This window comes from Pristiophorus japonicus, chromosome 16, assembly GCF_044704955.1.
Source record: "Pristiophorus japonicus isolate sPriJap1 chromosome 16, sPriJap1.hap1, whole genome shotgun sequence".
NCBI classification, from domain to species: Eukaryota; Metazoa; Chordata; class Chondrichthyes; family Pristiophoridae; genus Pristiophorus; species Pristiophorus japonicus.
Window position 1 is genome coordinate 36,924,872 of NC_091992.1, and position 20,482 is coordinate 36,945,353.

General features: G+C 47.2%; 1 protein-coding gene across 2 annotated transcripts in view; it reads left to right on the forward strand.

The window, feature by feature from the left end:
* galnt17 (polypeptide N-acetylgalactosaminyltransferase 17) overlaps positions 1-20,482 on the forward strand; it is a 472,564-nt gene that overhangs the window by 442,921 nt on the left and 9,161 nt on the right. The gene's annotated exons all lie outside the window — the stretch shown is intronic.

Here is a 20,482-nt window from a genome sequence, read left to right on the forward strand (position 1 = left end):
CACCTATTTTCTATGTTTCTATGTAATAACGTTAACAGCATTCACTAGATTAACTTTTATATATTTTAATGCCTTTATTAAAATTTTTATATGAAGGTATAACATTAGTGCTTGTAGTTTCAAGTTAATGAAATAGTTTTCTGACGTTTACCCACTTTGGTTACAAAACAGAAAGAGGCTACTTGGCCTGTCGAATCCGTGACATAAACTCGAAAGATTTTCCAGTGCTGGATTCAAAAAATAATATACAGGATTCTGGTTAAATGTAAAAAAATAAATATATTTATTTAACATATCTACAGTACAGTTGTATTTAACTTAACTTGTAACTTTAATACATTTTTTATCAAACTTTTCAATGAAGAAACAAACAAACAAACAAGCCATCTCTCATACCCTTAGCACTGTGCGCCACTCCTGCCCTGTTGCTGCCTCTACCCCTACCCGTGCCCACTGATGCAGACTTCTGCTTCCTCGCCTGCCCTCCCCCGACCCCAAGGTGTTTTCTGTTTTCTTTCCGACGGCGCATTTGTTGTTGGTGGGTTGCGACAGGGACAGACATGGAAACATAGAAACATAGAAAATAGGTGCAGGAGTAGGCCATTCGGCCCTTCGAGCTTGCACCGCCATTCAATGAGTTCATGGCGGAACATGCAACTTCAGTACCCCATTCCAGCTTTCTCGCCATATCCCTTGATCCCCCTAGTAGTAAGGACTACATCTAACTCCTTTTTGAATATATTTAGTGAATTGGCCTCAACAACTTTCTGTGGTAGAGAATTCCACAGGTTCACCACTCTCTGGGTGAAGAAGTTTCTCCTCATTTCGGTCCTAAATGGCTTACCCCTTATCCTTAGACTGTGACCCCTGGTTCTGGACTTCCCTAACATTGGGAACATTCTTCCTGCATCTAACCTGTCTAAACCCGTCAGTATTTTAAACGTTTCTATGAGATCCCCTCTCATTCTTCTGAACTCCAGTGAATACAAGCCCAGTTGATCCAATCTTTCTTGATATGTCCCATTCCGGAAATCAGTCTGGTGAACCTTCGCTGCACTCCCTCAATAGCAAGAATGTCCTTCCTCAAGTTAGGAGACCAAAACTGTACACAATACTCCAGGTGTGGCCTCACCAAGGCCCTGTACAACTGTCGTAATACCTCCCTGCCCCGTACTCAAATCCCCTCGCTATGAAGGCCAACATGCCATTTGCTTTCTTAACCACCTGCTGTATCTGCATGCCAACCTTCAATGACTGATGTACCATGACACTCAGGTCTCGTTGCACCTCCCCTTTTCCTAATCTGTCACCATTCAAATAATAGTCTGTCTCTCTGTTTTTACAACCAAAGTGGATAACCTCACATTTATCCACATTGTACTTTATCTGCCATGCATTTGCCCACTCACCTAACCTATCCAAGTCACTCTAAAACCTCATCACATCCTCCTCACAGCTCACACTGCCACCCAACTTATCATCCGCAAATTTGGAGATACTACATTTAATCCCCTCGTCTAAATCATTAATGTACAATGTAAACAGCTGGGGCCCCAGCACAGAACCTTGCGGTACCCACTAGTCACTGCCTGCCATTGTGAAAAGTACCCATTTACTCCTACTCTTTGCTTCCTGTCTGCCAACCAGTTCTCAATCCACGTCAGCACACTACCCCCAATCCCATGTGCTTTAACTTTGCACATTAATCTCTTGTGTGGGACCTTGTCGAAAGCCTTCTGAAAGTCCAAATCCACCACATCAACTGGTTCCCCCTTGTCCTCTCTACTGGAAACATCCTCAAAAAATTCCAGAAGATTTGTCAAGCATGATTTCCCTTTCACAAATCCATGCTGACTTGGACCTATCATGTCACCTCTTTCCAAATGTGCTGCTATGACATCCTTAATAATTGATTCCATCATTTTACCCACTACCGATGTCAGGCTGACTGGTCTATAATTCCCTGTTTTCTCTCTCCTTCCTTTTTTAAAAAGTGGTGTTACATTGGCTACCCTCCACTCCATAGGACTGATCCAGAGTCTATGGAATGTTGGAAAATGACCGTCAATGCATCAGCTATTTCCAAGGCCACCTCCTTAAGTACTCTGGGATGCAGACCATCTGGCCCTGGGGATTTATCGGCCTTCAATCCCATCAATTTCCCCAACACAATTTCCCGACTAATAAGGATTTCCCTTCGTTCCTCCTCCTTACTGGACCCTCTGACCCCTTTTATATCCGGAAGGTTGTTTGTGTCCTCCTTAGTGAATACCGAACCAAAGTACTTGTTCAATTAGTCTGCCATTTTTTTGTTCCCAGTTTTAACTTCCCCTGATTCTGACTGCAGGGGACCTACATTTGTCGTTTCTAACCTTTTTCTCTTTACATATCTATAGAAGCTTTTGCAGTCCGTCATAATGTTCCCTGCAAGCTTCCTCTCGTACTCCATTTTCCCTGCCCTAATCAAACCCTTTGTCCTCCTCTGCTGAGTTCTAAATTTATCCCAGTCCCCGGGTTCGCTGCTATTTCTGGCCAATTTGTATGCCACTTCCTTGGCTTTAATACTATCCCTGATTTCCCTTAATAGCCACGGTTGAGCTACCTTCCCTTTTTTATTTTTACGCCAGACAGGGATGGACAATTGTTGTAGTTCATCCATGCGGTCTCTAAATGTCTGCCATTGCCCATCCACTGTCAACCCCTTAAGTATCATTCACCAATCTATCCTAGCCAATTCACGCCTCATACCTTCAAAGTTACCCTTCTTTAAGTTTTGGACCATGGTCTCTGAATTAACTGTTTCATTCTCCATCCTAATGTAGAATTCCACCATATTATGGTCACTCTTCCCCAAGGGGCCACGCACAACGAGATTGCTAATTAATCCTCTCTCATTACACAGCACCCAGTCTAAGATGGCCTCCCCCCTAGTTGGTTCCTCGACATATTGGTCTAGAAAACCATCCCTTATGCACTCCAGGAAATCCTCCTCCATCGTATTGCTTCCAGTTTGGTTAGCCCAATCTATATGCATATTAAAGTCACCCATGATAACTGCTGCACCTTTATTGCATGCACCCCTAATTTCCTGTTTGATGCCCTCCCCAATATCTGGACTGACGGCTTCCTGATCAAGCTCTTCTTCTACTTCATGTGTCTCTTCTGTCTCCTCCTGATGCGCAACATCTGCATAACTTAACAGGGATGCTTGGTTAGCAGCAGGGGAGGAAGGGGAAGCGTAGCCAGCACACGCAGTACTTAACATTTAGCCAACTCAGACTGTGCAATTTGCAGGGCTTACCCTCTCTTGGTAATCTGGGCCCAGCGTCCACGTTGGTGGTTGATCTTTTCCTGTGAGATTTAATCATATCAGTTATCCTCGGTTCCACGGCTGTTAGTTGCAGCCTACTTGCCGACCTCCTCCAGCTTTTGATCTTTCTCGGTTGATCTATGACACCATCTTCTGCAAAGTTGAAAATCGAACTTTTTAAGAGAGGGTCCTTCTGTTCTGTGGTGGCCACACACACACACACACACACACATTAGTCACATTTACAGATGTTATTGCAGTGCATAAATCTAAATTTAAATAAACATATTACTGACAGTCACTGCTTGCCCAAGGTCCTGCCACTTCATTTTGAGCTGTGCACTGCTTCATGGGGTAATGGACAATGAATTAAACTCTTCTGCAACTTGGTCCCAAACTTTTGCGAGTACAGAGGGCTTCAGTTTCTTTTGGCCCGTTCTCCCTTTGTTTTCAAGCACATCCCATCTCCTCTCAGTTATGTCTATCAGGGGCTCAATTTCTTCTGCGAGAAATCTCTTGGCCCTTACAGCTTCCCCTTCCCCTTCTACATCTCTGATCCTTTTGCCTTCTCTGTCCCCTTCCCTTGCATCCATCTTTTGTTTGAAGCTGTATTTTCTATCTGCAAATCCACCTCTGCTACCAATGGGTTCTGACTGGTGATCCAGACCAGGCAGATCCGTCACGTGCAGAAAGTGACTGTTTTTTTTTGCAGCGCATGAGCAGTGAGTGTTTTATTTAAAAAGCGCATGCGCAGTGAATTTTTAAGCTCCGCACCCCCAAAATGGACTCAGGTAGCGTGGCATTAAAATTAACTTTTAGTTCGGGGAAATGCCGGGTTTTTTTGCGCTAACGGTGAGGAAAAAAACGTATGTTAACCTACGTGGGCGCAAGAAATCTTTATTGTGGAAAGTAGGGGCCTCTATCCCTGTTCCTGTTCTTACTCTACTGGCAGCAATTTAGGAGTACACTCTATTTTTACAGCAATCTCACCCTCTACTTTGCTGATATTTACCTTTTCAAACCTTTCATAATCTTGAAAACATCTTTTAGATCCCCGACTAACTTTCTCTGTCTCTTTCGTCAATACTGGAATCTCTCACTCCTGGTATCATTCTCGTGAATATTCATTGTACACTTTTTCAGGCATTAATATCCTTTTTATAATGGGAAGCCTTCAACTGTGGCCTAACTCATGTCTTGTACAAATTACCCATCAGTTTCTTGCTTTTATATTGATTGCCCCATGTACAAAGCCAAGAATCCTATTTGCCTTTTTAAAGCAATAATGTAATTGGTTTGGTTTAACGTTTACTTTGAAAATCAGCAATTAGTTTCATGTAGTTTGTATACGTTTAAGCGCTTGTGGAACCACCTACTTAAAGACCAATCAGGGTACTTTTGTTCTAAAGAAAGATTTCAGGACTTTAGCTTTAAAATAGCCATTCCCGTCCTTGTCTCTGATTGGCAGTTAATCAACTCAGGTTTTGGTTGTCTGGGGTTACTGTGAATTTGATCACTGTTATACAGTGTAAGCTATCAATACTATCACATAATGTGCTTTTTGGCATTGTAGATTACATTTGTATTTTATGAGTGCACAAGGCAACTGATTTAGCTCTTGGATCAAGTTTTCTAGAAGTGGCATCCACATAGCTATCCAAAATGGGACATGTGCATTTAATACTGATGCTTATCTCTTCAAGTTCCAGCTTTCAAAGTCCAAATCAAAAGATTCGGTTTTCTCAGTAATTTAGGTGTTGAAACGTATTGTGAAGTAATCACTAACGGTGCTGATACTCTGGAATGATGTGAATCCAACTGTTGGCTCTTTGCCGTTAACCCAGCCTCAATTTATGCACCGGAATGATACAAACCTCAAGATTTACTCCTTGGCAGATGCTCCGGGACATTTCAGAAATTTCTTTCATGGGTGATGGAACACTTAATTAACTTGTTGTATCTCAATTACAGTTAAGGCAGCCAGGCAGAAACTGCAATCAGAATCATCTCATCATTAATGTCAAGTTCTGACAAATGGGAATAGCAAAATGATTACAACTTAGCTGAGACTCCCATGAGCTTTTTTACAGCTTGATTAGCAAAGGAAGTAGTACTTTCTCCTGAGTGAGACTACAAGGCTTACATAATCGGAACACATTCTAAGATTCCATTTCTAAAGACAAACTGTAGCTTCTCCGCGACTCCACTGCACTTACTCATATTCACTTATATGGTGTCAGGCTTGGCTCAGTCGGGAGCACTCTCGCCTCTGAGTCAGAATGTTATGGGTTCAAGTCCCAAATCAGAGACTTGAGCACATAATCCAAACTGATATTTCAGTGCAGTACTGAGGGAGTGCTGCAGTGTTGTATATCAGATAAACTGAAAGATCTCATGGCACTATTCGCAAAAGAATAGGGAAGTTCTTTCTGGCCAACATTTATCCATAAACCAACATCACTAAAACAGATTACCTGGTCATTGCTGTGTGCGGGAGCTTGATGTGCACAATTTGGCTACCACATTCCCTACATTACAACAATTATCACGTTTCAAAAGGACCTCATTGGCTGTAAAGCAGTTTGGACCAACCTGAGGTCATGAAAGGCACTATGATAACACAGCATAAACAGCAATAATGTCTCATTGCTGTGGTGGCACCTCCAATTGCTCAGTTATGTGCAGTGAACTTTAAAGAAGGATTCTGGATTTCTTTTGGTGCTGCACCACATCTGGAATAAATCTGGAACTCTGACATCAGCCATATTTGCAGATCCCTTTTTACTCTTAATTCATTGAGTCTTTTGAGAGTGGACAAAGACAGTGTGGAGAAGTTCACCACACATATATGTGGTGTGCTCTTCCAATGCAGCATAGAATTACATTGCACACTGGAGCACATAGACCTCCAGGAGCATTGCAGTGGAGCCGCCCCGCCCCTCCCCCACTCCCACAACCCCCACCACCCTCACCTCCCCCACCCCACGACCATCAGCCCCACCACTTCCACTCCCCACCACCCCCCATCCCCACCTCCCCCACCCCACGACGATCAGTCCCACCACTCCCACTCCCCACCACCCCCCCATCCCCACCTCCCCCACCATCAGCCCCACCACTCTCACTACCCACCACCCCCCATCCCCACCTCCCCCACCCCACGACCATCAGCCCCACCTCCCCCACCATCCCTACCACCCCCCGACCACCACCTCCACCCCCACCCATGATCTTATTGAATGGCGACGTAGGCTCGAAGGTCCATCTGGCCTACTCCTGCTCCTACTTCTTATGCTCTTAAGCTTTTATAAGTGGTACCTATTGTTGCAGGGATATCTTTTGACCCTGCAGAAGAAGATAACAAGCCACTCCCAGCAGCCAGCTACTTCATTGCCTTCTCCCATTACAGTGGCACCTCGAGAAAGCATGGGATAATGATTAAGAGGTTCTCACCATATATTGTCACCGAGCGAAAGTACCAGGAGTAGAAAAGTAGACCACACAAGCACTTATTTTACATCAATAAATTTGTTACATTTATACCTTAACTTGGTGTTGAGAGTTTCTTTGTGTCACTGGCCCCTTCTACTTGTGCATATGAATGGAGGTGCATTGATAATGGGTGAGGTATAAAAGAGATTATAAGGTTATGTGAGCCTGGTGTGCCAGTCATGGGGAGCTTGGTGCAAGAATTCTGGTGTTGGGAGGCTTCCAGTTTTTCAGAACGATAACTAACCGTTGGTGGATTGGCCGGGCGTGCTACTGCTCCAGAGAAGCTGGTGACTCCTGAGGTAGATTCAGACCCACCCTAAAACAAGTGGCCCTAATGAGGCTTTCTCCATGGAGCAGCACAAACCCATTGGAAAACCTGAGCAATTCCAAAACAAGGCCCCTGCCCTCGGATTTCTGCATCCACAAAACAGGCACACGAGCATCATTCCAGCCCATTCAGGGTCTTTCATATCGGCATTTAATGCAATGTAACAGGATGTCTTGCTGCAGTAAATATAATAGAAACCTAACCTATCTTCATTGTACATCAACCTTTTCTTCCTTGCACGTATGCTGTAGGTTGCGAATAATTCATAAAAAAGGCAGTGTTTGGAACATTATCTTCTTCTTCTTAGGCAGAACCCCGGAAGTCAAGGATGACTTGTTTCCACACTAATATTAGTTCTAAGGTGACTGATGAGACCAATGCAGGATATACAGTCTCTGTCACAGATGGGGCAGGTGGTGGTTGATGGGACAGGTGGGTGCAGTGCTTGGATTGTCACCTGCTCCTTCTGCTGTTTGCGCTTGGCTTCCATGTGCTCCTGGCGAAGAGACTCGAAGTGTTCAGCGCCTTCTTGGATGCTTCTCCTCCACTTTGAGCCGTCTTGGGTCAGGGATTCCCAAGAGTCACTGGGGATGTTATAGTTTTTCAAGGAGGTTTTGAGGTTGTCCTTGAAGCGTTTTCTCTGCCCTCCTGAGACTCGCTTGCCGTGACAGAGCTTGGAGTAAAGTGCTTGTTTCAGAAGTCAAGTATTGGGGATGCGGACATTGTGGCCCATCCATCGGAGTTGATCGAGCGTGGTCAATGCTTTGACGCTGGGGATGTTGGCCGGGGAGAGAGCACTGATGTTGGTGCGCCTATTCTGCCAATGGATTTGCAGGATTTTGCGGATGCAGCGTTGGTGGTACTTCTCCAGTGGTTTGAGGTGCTTACTGTATGTCCATGTCTCTGAAGCATATAGGAGGGCAGGTATCACTACTGATCTATAGCCCATGAGCTTGGTGACGGGTTTGAGATCCCTGGCCCCTTTGGAAGATAGGTTAGGTTTCTATTATATTTACTGCAGCAAGACATCCTGTTACATTGCATTAAATGCCGATATAAAAGACCCTGAATGGGCTGGAATGATGCTCGTGTGCCTGTTTTGTGGATGCAGAAATCCGAGGGCAGGGGCCTTATTTTGGAATTGCTCAGGTTTTCCAATGGGTTTGTGCTGCTCCATGGAGGAAGCCTCATTAGGGCCACTTGTTTTAGGGTGGGTCTGAATCTACCTCAGGAGTCACCAGCTTCTCTGGAGCAGTAGCACGCCCGGCCAATCCACCAACGGTTATTTATCGTTCTGAAAAACTGGAAGCCTCCCAACACCAGAATTCTTGCACCAAGCTCCCCATGACTGGCACACCAGGCTCACATAACCTTATAATCTCTTCTATACCTCACCCACTATCAATGCACCTCCATTCATATGCACAAGTAGAAGGTGCCAGTGTCTTTGAACACTCCTTTGCTCAGGCGACTGAAAGCTGCACTGGCACACTGAATGCACACTGGAATGTTACCCCAGCAACAGTGAATACCATCTAGAGAAACGAGTATATCAACATACTATGCATCTGTTAGTATGATCACAGGTTTGTCTAGCTGTTGCATTGTGAGTGGCTTAGCCAGTCACATGATGGTCACAAGACTCAATCAAACCCCAGTCAGTTTGGTCTAGGTCATCCACGATGAGGTATGCAGTTGTGAGCGTAGTGTATGAATTGGTAATGTATAATGTGATTGTTAAATCTTTGTTAATAAACCAACTCGTTCTTAATAGCAATGTGTTGCTATTACTTCTTAAGCAAGAACCTATGACGCAAACACTCTTCTTCTCACCTACTGCTTCCCCAGCTGCTGAAATCTGCCCAGCCAGTCTCAGCTTTTTAAAAGCTGCAGTCCCAATTTGCAAGGCCTTCAATCACACTACTTCCATGTCACATGGGAATTGTGCTACAGAACTATCAATGGATAATCAAATGAGCTGATGCCACAAATGACATGCATTGGTACATAGGGCGAGACTTTCCCTAAAGCCCCCCACTGCCCGATTGCCGCCCAGAAAGACCACTAAGATTCTGCAGATAATGCTGGTGAAAACTTTGCTAAAAAAGTTAAAAATTAACGCACGCCGAGAAAATGGATTACACCAAGATTCTCGACAGTTTCTCGGCGGCTAAAGGCGAAACTAGGTAAAATGGGCGGTTCTTACTGGAATGGACGGTAAGTATTTAAAATTTAGACCAAGGCTGTGGTTGGGCCTCGGGAGGGGCGAAAACTCAAAAAAATATTTTTTCAATTAAACAAAAAATAAAAAGTTCAAAAACATTCTCAAGGCCCTTTTTAACGTAATCGTCATTATAGAATTTTAAAAATAATTATAAAAAACCTTTAACTTACTTTTCTTTGCTGGGTGCTCACCTACCGCCCTGTTTCCGGCAGCTATTCGTGGGCGGTTTCCTCGGCAGTGTGTATGGGTCCTCCGTTGAGGCAAAACTTGGATCCTGGTGGTTTTCTCGGCAGTGCAGGCAGATACACGTGGGCGGTTTGCTCCCCAGCGGAACGCTTTAAAAAAAATAAAGAAGAAACTTTCGCCGGACGGTTTTTCACCAAAAAAGAGCTGTACCACCGAGAAAACTGCCAAAAATGAAGGGGAAAGTTTAGCCCATAGTTACATAGTAGTTCCAGCACAGGAATAGACTGTTCGACCCACAGGTCTATGCCGGTGTTTATGCTCCACATGAGCCTCCTCCCACCCTACTTCATCTTCCCGCTAATCCTGAAACCATGGACTCCCTAACTGAGTATACTTAATGGGCACCATATCTAGACACGTCACTCTAAACAGCATGATCCCATTCCTCAATTACACAGTGTGCATGAGTGATGTAAATGGCCGTGTGGATCTTTGGGGCCCATAACTTCAATATTGGTGGTGATGATATTATCGGACAGGTGCCTGTGCCATTGCTTTGTCTGCTGTTCTAGAACAGCCATTTTATTTGAAAGGGTTTAACACATTCGAGCACATTGTATCATTGTTGCTGTAAACTTGGAACACAGCTGTCATGTATGTATGCTTTGGTTTACTAGTCACCAGGTGGCGCCACTGTCGGAGGTCATTGGGCTGTGCGCACGTGTGTGCAGCCCAGGTATAAAAGGACAGCCATCTTGTAATGTAATCACTTTGGGCCCTAATAAAGTAGAGACAGGTTTGTACCTGTTCGGAGTTTACAGTATTCAGTCTATTGAGTTATTGCATACACAACAACAGCAGTCGTCGAAAAGCTTCACAAAAGCACAGGAGCTGAATTGTTTGATTTTTTTTTGTCATTTGTTTAAACCACAGTTAATTCATGTGCCATCCACGTTGCATAAAACATTGGTTGACCTTCCTCAACACCAATTTAACTTATGGATGATCATATCATTATTATAAAAGAAGTCTCATGTAAATTAATTATGGCTTCTCAATTCAGTGCAGGCCCAATTGGCATTGATTTATGTGTCTCGCTTAGAAAAGCTACAAGGATAGTAAGAAGTTGCATTTGTATAGTGTCTTTCACAACCTCAGGACGTCCCGAAGCACTTCACAGCCAATGAAGTACTGTTCAAGTGTAATCACTGGAGACCATTCTATCCAGGTCATTGCTCAGACTGCACCAGGAGTACTGCTGTGCCCAGTTTTGGTCCCAGATGGTGGGTGATATAGTGGCCTTGGAAAAGGTCCAGAGGAGAATTACGAGAATGATTCCCAGCTTAAAGGACCTCAGATACTGTACTCAAACAAGCTCAAGGACCTTGTTTTATTTACTTTAAAGCAGTGCAACCTGATAAAGGTCTATGAAATAATTAAAGCGTTGGCTTGCATGCCTATTCAGAGATGATTCCAGGTTAACAGATTGGGGAGGACCAGGGGACATGAATTTAAATGATGCAAGAGTAGGAATAAAATGGGTGTTGGGCTGTTCCAGAGAGTAGTGAGCCTCTGGAATGCATTGCCAGCTGATGGGGTGGGTGCTGACTCTCTGTATGCCTTTAAGGTGGAACTGGATCAGATCTTGACTGGGGCAGAGATCACATCAAATAAAAGATATGTGTCTTTATCGATCACATTTGATCCATGTGATCTCCTGGACAGGTTTTGATCACCTAAGTGTGTTGGAAAGGAATTTTCAAGAGTATTTTTTCCCTTATTAGCTTTGGGTTTTTTCTCAGTTTTTTTTCTCTCCCCGGGCTGCAAGGGCAAGGTGGGAGCAAGTGGAAGGGGTGGTGGGTGAGGGGGTGGTGCCGTGTCATGATGGTCCGACTATTCAGGGGCAGGTGTGAAGGACCAGCTGGTCTTTTCCAGCTAGACAACTTTGTATGTCTGTAAACACGGCAGCCAATGTGTGCACAGCAAGGTCCCACAGACAGCGATGTGATAATGACCAGATCATCTGTTTTAGAGATGTTGGTTGAATAAATATTGTCCAAGACACTGGAGAGAACTCTGGTGCATAGTGCTGAATGGGATATAGGGTAAAAGTGCCACCGACCTTCAGTGGTGGGGAATGGCTGCTCTTCTGAGGCTCAGCTGAAGGTAAATTGTTCAACTGATTCTACATCAACAAAAAAAAAGACCAGTTACGGGTAGAAGTGATTGTAGAACCGGTAGCTGCGTGAGACCACCAGCGGCAGGTCGGGGCCATAAAAGGAGCAGCGTAGAGACCTGGGAGCAGCGTGGAGACCTGTGAGCAGCGTGGAGGCCTGTGAGCAGCGTGGAGGCCTGTGAGCAGCGTGGAGACCTGGGAGCAGCGTGGAGACCTGTGAGCAGCATGGGGGCCTGTGAGCAGCGTGGAGACCTGTGAGCAGCGTGGGGGCCTGTGAGCAGCGTGGGGGCCTGTGAGCAGCGTGGAGACCTGGGAGCAGCGTGGGGGCCTGTGAGCAGCGTGGAGACCTGTGAGCAGCGTGGAGACCTGTGAGCAGCGTGGAGACCTGTGAGCAGCGTGGAGACCTGTGAGCAGCGTGGAGACCTGTGAGCAGCGTGGGGGCCTGTGAGCAGCGTGGGGGCCTGTGAGCAGCGTGGAGACCTGTGAGCAGCGTGGAGGCCTGTGAGCAGCGTGGAGGCCTGTGAGCAGCGTGGGGGCCTGTGAGCAGCGTGGAGGCCTGTGAGCAGCGTGGAGGCCTGTGAGCAGCGTGGAGACCGGTGAGCAGCGTGGAGACCTGTGAGCAGCGTGGAGACCGGTGAGCAGCGTGGGGGCCTGTGAGCAGCGTGGGGGCCTGTGAGCAGCGTGGAGACCGGTGAGCAGCGTGGGGGCCCGTGAGCAGCGTGGAGACCGGTGAGCAGCGTGGGGGCCTGTGAGCAGCGTGGAGACCTGTGAGCAGCGTGGGGGCCTGTGAGCAGTGTGGAGACCGGTGAGCAGCGTGGGGGCCTGTGAGCAGCGTGGGGGCCTGGGAGCAGCGTGGGGGCCTGTGAGCAGCGTGGAGACCTGTGAGCAGCGTGGGGGCCTGTGAGCAGCGTGGGGGCCTGTGAGCAGCGTGGAGACCTGTGAGCAGCGTGGAGGCCTGTGAGCAGCGTGGAGGCCTGTGAGCAGCGTGGGGGCCTGTGAGCAGCGTGGAGACCGGTGAGCAGCGTGGAGACCTGTGAGCAGCGTGGAGACCGGTGAGCAGCGTGGGGGCCTGTGAGCAGCGTGGGGGCCTGTGAGCAGCGTGGAGACCGGTGAGCAGCGTGGGGGCCCGTGAGCAGCGTGGAGACCGGTGAGCAGCGTGGGGGCCTGTGAGCAGCGTGGAGACCTGTGAGCAGCGTGGGGGCCTGTGAGCAGTGTGGAGACCGGTGAGCAGCGTGGGGGCCTGTGAGCAGCGTGGGGGCCTGGGAGCAGCGTGGGGGCCTGTGAGCAGCGTGGAGACCTGTGAGCAGCGTGGGGGCCTGTGAGCAGCGTGGGGGCCTGTGAGCAGCGTGGAGACCTGTGAGCAGCGTGGAGGCCTGTGAGCAGCGTGGAGGCCTGTGAGCAGCGTGGGGGCCTGTGAGCAGCGTGGAGACCTGTGAGCAGCGTGGAGGCCTGTGAGCAGCGTGGAGACCTGTGAGCAGCGTGGGGGCCTGTGAGCAGCGTGGGGGCCTGTGAGCAGCGTGGAGACCTGTGAGCAGCGTGGAGGCCTGTGAGCAGCGTGGAGGCCTGTGAGCAGCGTGGGGGCCTGTGAGCAGCGTGGAGGCCTGTGAGCAGCGTGGAGGCCTGTGAGCAGCGTGGAGACCGGTGAGCAGCGTGGAGACCTGTGAGCAGCGTGGAGACCGGTGAGCAGCGTGGGGGCCTGTGAGCAGCGTGGGGGCCTGTGAGCAGCGTGGAGACCGGTGAGCAGCGTGGGGGCCCGTGAGCAGCGTGGAGACCGGTGAGCAGCGTGGGGGCCTGTGAGCAGCGTGGGGGCCTGTGAGCAGTGTGGAGACCGGTGAGCAGCGTGGGGGCCTGTGAGCAGCGTGGGGGCCTGGGAGCAGCGTGGGGGCCTGTGAGCAGCGTGAGGGCCTGGGAGCAGCGTGGGGGCCTGGGAGCAGCGTGGAGGCCTGTGAGCAGCGTGGGGACCTGGGAGCAGCGTGGGGGCCTGGGAGCAGCGTGGGGGCCTGTGAGCAGCGTGGGGGCCTGTGAGCAGCGTGGGGGCCTGGGAGCAGCGTGGAGGCCTGGGAGCAGTGTGGAGGCATGCCACTTCAGGGAGCAGCACGAGCTGCGACGGCAACGAAGAGTGACGTCATCGAGGTCCAGGTCGGTGATTGGAACGTCGGCAGATACAGCAGGAGCGGCGAGGCCGGGGCTAAAGCGGCGAGAGACAGTGGAGGGACGTGATCGGGGCCCAGGAGAGGTGAGAGTTCAGGGGCGCAGGGGCAGCACAGGCCAGCCCACACTGCGATATGTGTGCGCACTAGGTCTGTGCAGTAGAGCAGGTCTCCAGTCGTCTTGGTTAATCCTTGCCACTGGACCAAGACCTAGCTCTGTCAAGCCCGTGTGGCTGGTGTGCAACGACCACCACATGTTAAAAAAATCCACGCACAGGCATCTTCCACCCTTCAGGATGTAGTTTAGATCCTTCATTGGAACACCTGTGGAGTACCCTTTTTTGGCGTGGAAGCAAATCATCCTCATTTCGAGGGATTGCCTATGATGATGATATTGTTCAGGAGCAATGAAGATGTTTTACATTTGAGTGACTGCTAGTTCACACTGTAACTGGTGCAAAGGAAGACAGCCTATTCATTGTTAGGAGAATAATTGCTTAAAAAATGCATATGTAAAAAGGAATGTGGGGAAATCAGAATTGTAGTTTTATTGGTTATATTAATTCTCATGTGTTTGTACTTGAGCAGTGCTGTAGAAATGCAAGAGGAGGAAGTCGGTAGTGGGAAATGCCATTTGATCAAATGAATGGCAGTGGATGGGTAGCCCGTAATGCATCGCACCCAACTTTCCTTTCTATTTAAGTCAATGGGCAGGAGAATCGAGCAGGGTGTATAATGGGCGGCTAATCAACTACTGCCCATTTTGTGTTCAAAGTTGGGAGCCTACTATCAGCAAGGACAGACATTGATGACGAAATCCAACACAGCCTTCAGTGCGCCAGTGCAGCCTTCGGCCGCCTGAGGAAAAGAGTGTTCGAAGACCAGGATCTCAAACCCGGCACCAAGCTTATGGTCGACAGAGCAGTAGGGCAACCTGCCCCCCTATATGCCTCAGAGACATGGACAATGTACAGCAGGCACCTCAAAGCACTGGAGAAGTACCACCAATGCTGCCTCCGCAAAATCTTGAAAATTCATTGGCAGGATAGGCGCACCAACGTCAGCGTTCTCACTCAGGCAAATATCCCCAGCATCGAGGCACTGACCATGCTTGACCAGCTTCGATGGGCGGGCCACATTGTTCGCATGCTCGATACTAGAGTCCCGAAACAAGCATTCTACTCCTAGCTACGTCATGGCAGGCAAGCCCCAGGAGGGTAAAGAAAACGCTTCAAGGACACCCTCAAAGCCTCCTTGAAAAAATGTAACATCCCCACCGACTCTCAGGAATCCCTGGCCCAAGACAGCTTAAATTGGAGGAGAAGCATCCGAGAAGGTGCCAAACACGTCGAGTCTCTTCACCAGGAGCACACAGAAGCCAAGTACAAACAGCAGAAGAAGCATACGACAAATCAAGCACCCCACCCACCCGTCCCTCCAACCACCATCTGCCCCACCTGTGACAGAGACTAGATCCCGCATTGGTCTCATCAGACACCTTAGAGCTCATTTTACTGTGGCAGCAAGTCATGCTCGACTGCCTAAGAAGAAGAAGAGAATATTTCATCCCCATATTATTCCTCGGAGTGCCTCTTACGCTGACTTGTACCATTATAACATCAGATCTTATACAGTGCTGCCTGATACAGCATGAATGCATTGGAGGTGCTGGCTTATCTCTCACATCACTGCTATTCTCAAATGCCTCATCAACACTTTACAGCAACTTGCTGAAACAGTGTCACACATTTTTGTATAAATCTCAAAAAATGCAGATGGAGGGAAAATCTATTGTACCCAATGTGGACATTTTAGAATGATCATAAAAAGCAATGATAGAAACATAGAAACATAGAAAATAGGTGCAGGAGTAGGCCATTCGGCCCTTCGCACCTGCACCACCATGCAATAAGATCATGGCTGATTGTTCCTTCAGTACCCCTTTCCTGCTTTCTCTCCATACCCCTTGATCCCTTTAGCCATAAGGGGCATATCTAACTCCCTCTTGAATATAGCCAATGAACTGGCATCAGAAACTCTCTGCGGCAGGGAATTCCACAGGTTAACAACTCTTGAGAGAAGAAGTTTCTCCTCATCTCCTAAATGGCCTGCCCCTTATCCTAAGATTCTGTCCCCTGGTTCTGGACTTCCCCAACATCGGAAAAAAATTTCCCGCATCTAACCTGTCCAGTCCCGTCAGAATCTTATATGTTTCTATCAGATCCCCTCTCATCCTTCTAAACTCCAGTGTATAAAGGCCCAGTTGATCCAGTCTCTCCTCATATGTCAGTCCAGCCATCCCTGGAATCAGTCTGGTGAACCTTCGCTGCACTCCCTCAATAGGAAGAACGTCCTTCCTCAGATTAGGAGACCAAAACTAAACACAATGTTCCAGGTGGGGCCAAACCAAGTAAGACTTACAACTGCGGTAAGACTTCCCTGCTCCTATACTCAAATCATCTTCCTATGAAGGCCAACATACCATTTGCCTTCTTCACCGCCTACTGTACCTGCATGCCAACTTTCAAGGACTGATGAACCATGACACCCAGGTCCTGCTGCACCTCCCCCTTTCCTAATCTGCCGCCATTCAGATAATATTCTGCCTTTGTGTTTTTGCCCCCAAAGTGGATAACCTCACATTTATCCACATTATACTGCATCTGCCATGTATTTGCCCATTCGCCGAACCTGTCCAAGTCTTCCTGCATCCTCTTAGCCTCCCCCCTCACAGCTCACATCGCTACCCAGTTTAGTGTCATCTGCAGGACTTGGAGATATTACACTCAATTCCATCATCTAAATCATTAATATATATTGTAAAGAGCTGGGGTCCCAGCACCGAGCCCTGCGGCATTCCACTAGTCACTGCCTGCCATTCTGAAAAGGACCCGTTTATCCCAACTCTCTGCTTCCTGTCTGCCAGCCAGTTCTCTATCCACGTCAGTATATTACCCCCAATACCATGGGTGGGACCTTGTCAAAAGCCTTTTGAAAGTCCAAATACACCACATCCACTGGTTCTCCTTTGTCCACTCTATTAGTTACATCCTCAAAAAATTCCAGAAGATTTGTCAAGCATGATTTCCCTTTCATAAATCCACGCTGACTTGGACCAATCCTATCACTGCTTTCCAAATGCGCTACTATTTCATCCTTAATGATTGATTCCAACATTTTCCCCACTACTGATGTCAGGCTAACTGGTCTATAATTACCTGTTTTCTCTCTCCCTCCTTTTTTAAAAAGTGGTGTTACATTAGCTACCCTCCAGTCCATGGGAACTGATCCAGAGTTGATAGACTGCTGGAAAATTATCACCAATGCATCCACTATTTCTTGGGCCACTTATTTAAGTACCCTGGGATGTAGACTATCAGACCCTAAGGATTTATCGGCCTTCAATCCCGTCAATTTCCCTAACACAATTTCCCATCTAATAAGGATATCCTTCAGTTCCTCCTTCTCACTACACCCTCGGCCCCCTAGTACATCTGGAAGGTTATTTGTGTCTTCCTTTGTGAAGACAGAACCAAAGTATTTGTTTAATTGGTCTGCCATTTCTTTGTTCCCCATTATAAATTCACCCGAATCCGACTGCAAGGGACCTACGTTTGTCTTCACTAATCTTTTTCTCTTCACATATCTATAGAAGCTTTTGCAGTCAGTTTTTATGTTTCTGGCAAGCTTCCTCTCATACTCTATTTCCCCCCTCTTAATTAAACACTTTGTCCTCCTCTGCTGAATCCTAAATTTCTCCCAGTCCTCTGGTTTGCTGCTTTTTCTGGCTAATTTGTATGCCTCTTCCTTGGATTTAACACTATCCTTTAATTTCCTCTGTTAGCCACGGTTGAGCCACCTTTCCCGTTTTATTTTTACTCCAGACAGAGATGTACACTTGTTGAAGTTCGTCCATATGATCTTTAAAGGTTTGCCATTGCCTATCCACCGTCAACCCTTTAAGTATCATTTGCCAGTCTAATTTAGCCAATTCGCACCTCATACCGTCAAAGTTACCTTTCCTTAAGTTCAGGACCCTAGTTTCTGTATTAACTTTGTCACTCTCCATCGTAATAAAGAATTCTACCAAATTATGGTCACTAGCGTTTTCTGCCCTTTGTTATTCTGTAGCTCCACCTATACCGATTCCACATCAGCCAAGCTAATGTCTTTCCTTACAATTGCATTAATTTCCTCTTTAACCAGCAACGGCACCCCGCTTCCTTTTCCTTTCTATCGATCCATCCTAAATGTTGAATACCCTTGGATGATAAGTTCCCAGCCTTGGTCACCCTGGAGCCATGTCTCCGTGATGCCAATCACATCGTATCCGTTAACTGCTATCTGCACAGTTAATTCGTCCACCTTATTCCGAATACTCCTCGCATTGAGGCACAGAGCCTTCAGGCTTGCCTTTTTAACACACTTCGATCCTTTAGAAGTTTGCTGTAAAGTGGCCCTTTTTGTTTTTTGCCTTGGGTTTCTCTGCCCCCCACTTTTACTCTTCTCCTTTCTATGATAATTGTAGATGTTATGTGTCTCAATATGATGTACTTTTACAGCACCATAAATGTACCTTGTTTTCAAGTAACAAGCTGCAATTCTTGAGGTAAAGAATGTATTAGCATGAACCTTTGTAGAGAGGGCAGACATTACCTCAGTGTAATATGCTGCATTGCTGCCCTCTAATGCCAAATCCTGTACACTGCAGGGATCGGCTGATAATGAATTCTCAAAGTGATTGTGCGTGTGGTAATGAAAGGTTAACTGAGTGCAGCTTATGCTGTTTCAGTGTTCAGCACTGCGGCAACATGGATCTTTTTTTGTATGTTGTATTTTAAACTTGTGCTGCTGTAAAATCAAAAATAGCACGGGACGGGTTCACTCCTAAAGACCGAATGGAGTATCCCTGTCAGCAGCAGCTAGCACAAGGGATCAGGCAGCTGTGGAGGAGAGGAGCGGGTCTTTTCATAGGTTTCATTAATTAATGATCCCGGGGGGCTGTTATTTACAATCCCTAACATGTTATGCTATTGTCGTTGGCCCTGTTTTCCCAAGATGTTTTTCTATTCAAGTCGTACAGCACAGCGTGCGACCAGCCTGGCTTCTGGAAGCCCCCTGGTCGAACACTGTAGGATACCTGGGGGGTCGACTTTCATTCTCAGTTATTTCTGATTCCTTTGCAAAGAGGACAAGGCCCTCTGTGCTTGACAGCTCGAGGGCAGAGACTTTTATCTCACAGACTAATGTTAGTTCTTCTGAGAACTGCGATCAGTAGTCAGAGTATGTGTGAATCTCGCAGACAGCAGCCAATAGGCTATCTGTAATTTAAAAGGCTAAAACCGCTTTGCTAGATAAAGCTTGTACGTGGTCTTCTGTTTTAGGGCCTGAGTTTAGAAAGGAATTATATATCCAGTACTGTCGAGAAAAATATAGCTCACTGTGTAAAACTGATCATCTATCGTTTATCTATCTCATAAATAAAATATATTTTTTAATTCATATTGGTATGAGTGCTTATCCAGTCCACCATCTGTAAAGAGATTGCTTTGCATGCTGGTGACAGCTGTGGCTTGTTGGGTAGCACTCTCACCTCCTGAGTCAGAAGGTTGTGGGTTCAAGTCTCACTCCAGGCACTTGAGCACATAAATCTAGGCTGATACTCCAGTGCAGTGTTGAGGGAGCGCTGCACTGTTGGAGGTGCTGTCTGTCGGATATCCCAGGGATAAGGCCCCATCTGCTCTAAGTGAATGTAAAAGATCCCATGACACTATTTTGAAGAAGAGCAGGGAACTTCTCCCTGGTGTCCAGGCTAATATTTATTCCTCAATCAACAAAACAAAATTATCACATTGCTGTTTGTGGGAGCTTGTGCGCAAATTGGCTGCTGCATTTCCTACATTACAACAGTGACTACATGTCAAAAAAAAGTACTTAATTGGCTGCAAAGCACTTTGAGACATCGGTGGTTGTGAAAGGTGCTATATAAATCCAAGTCTTTCCTCCTTCTTTCTGATCTGTACCGGTCTAAGCCCTGAGCCAAACTTGCCATTAAGTCTCATTTGAATGGTAGCAACCTGCAGGCACCAAGCTGGCATCCCAATGCAACTTGTTGGTCATGTGGCCTGGCAAACTCTGGCTGGCTACAACATAAAGCGTCCTGGGGAGAAGTCGAAGCCAAGAGGGAAAAACCCAGGCTCGCAGCTGCATTCAGTATTGATAAATCTTTTCTGGCTTTTTTTTTGAGTGGCCTCCAACGGTCCCTTTAAGGATGACTGGTTCGGCCGTTCAAGACCTGGAACAACTAGGCCAGCTTTACCCATTTGTACCTGAATCTTACAATGGGGATCGTACAACCAGCATTAGACCCCGATTTCCATTGTGAAGAAACTTCATGCTTGTTTTAGGCAAGCAGGCCACTCGCCTTTTTACAAGTCTGCACGACTGTGTCAGCTGTGGCTCAGTGGGTAGCACACATGCCTCTGAGTCAGAAGATTGTGGGTTCAAGTCCTGCTCCAGGGACTTGAGTGCATAAATCTAGGCTGACACTCCAGTGCGGTGCTGCACTGTTGGAGATGTTGTCTTTCAGATGAGATGTTAAACCAAGGTCCCTTCT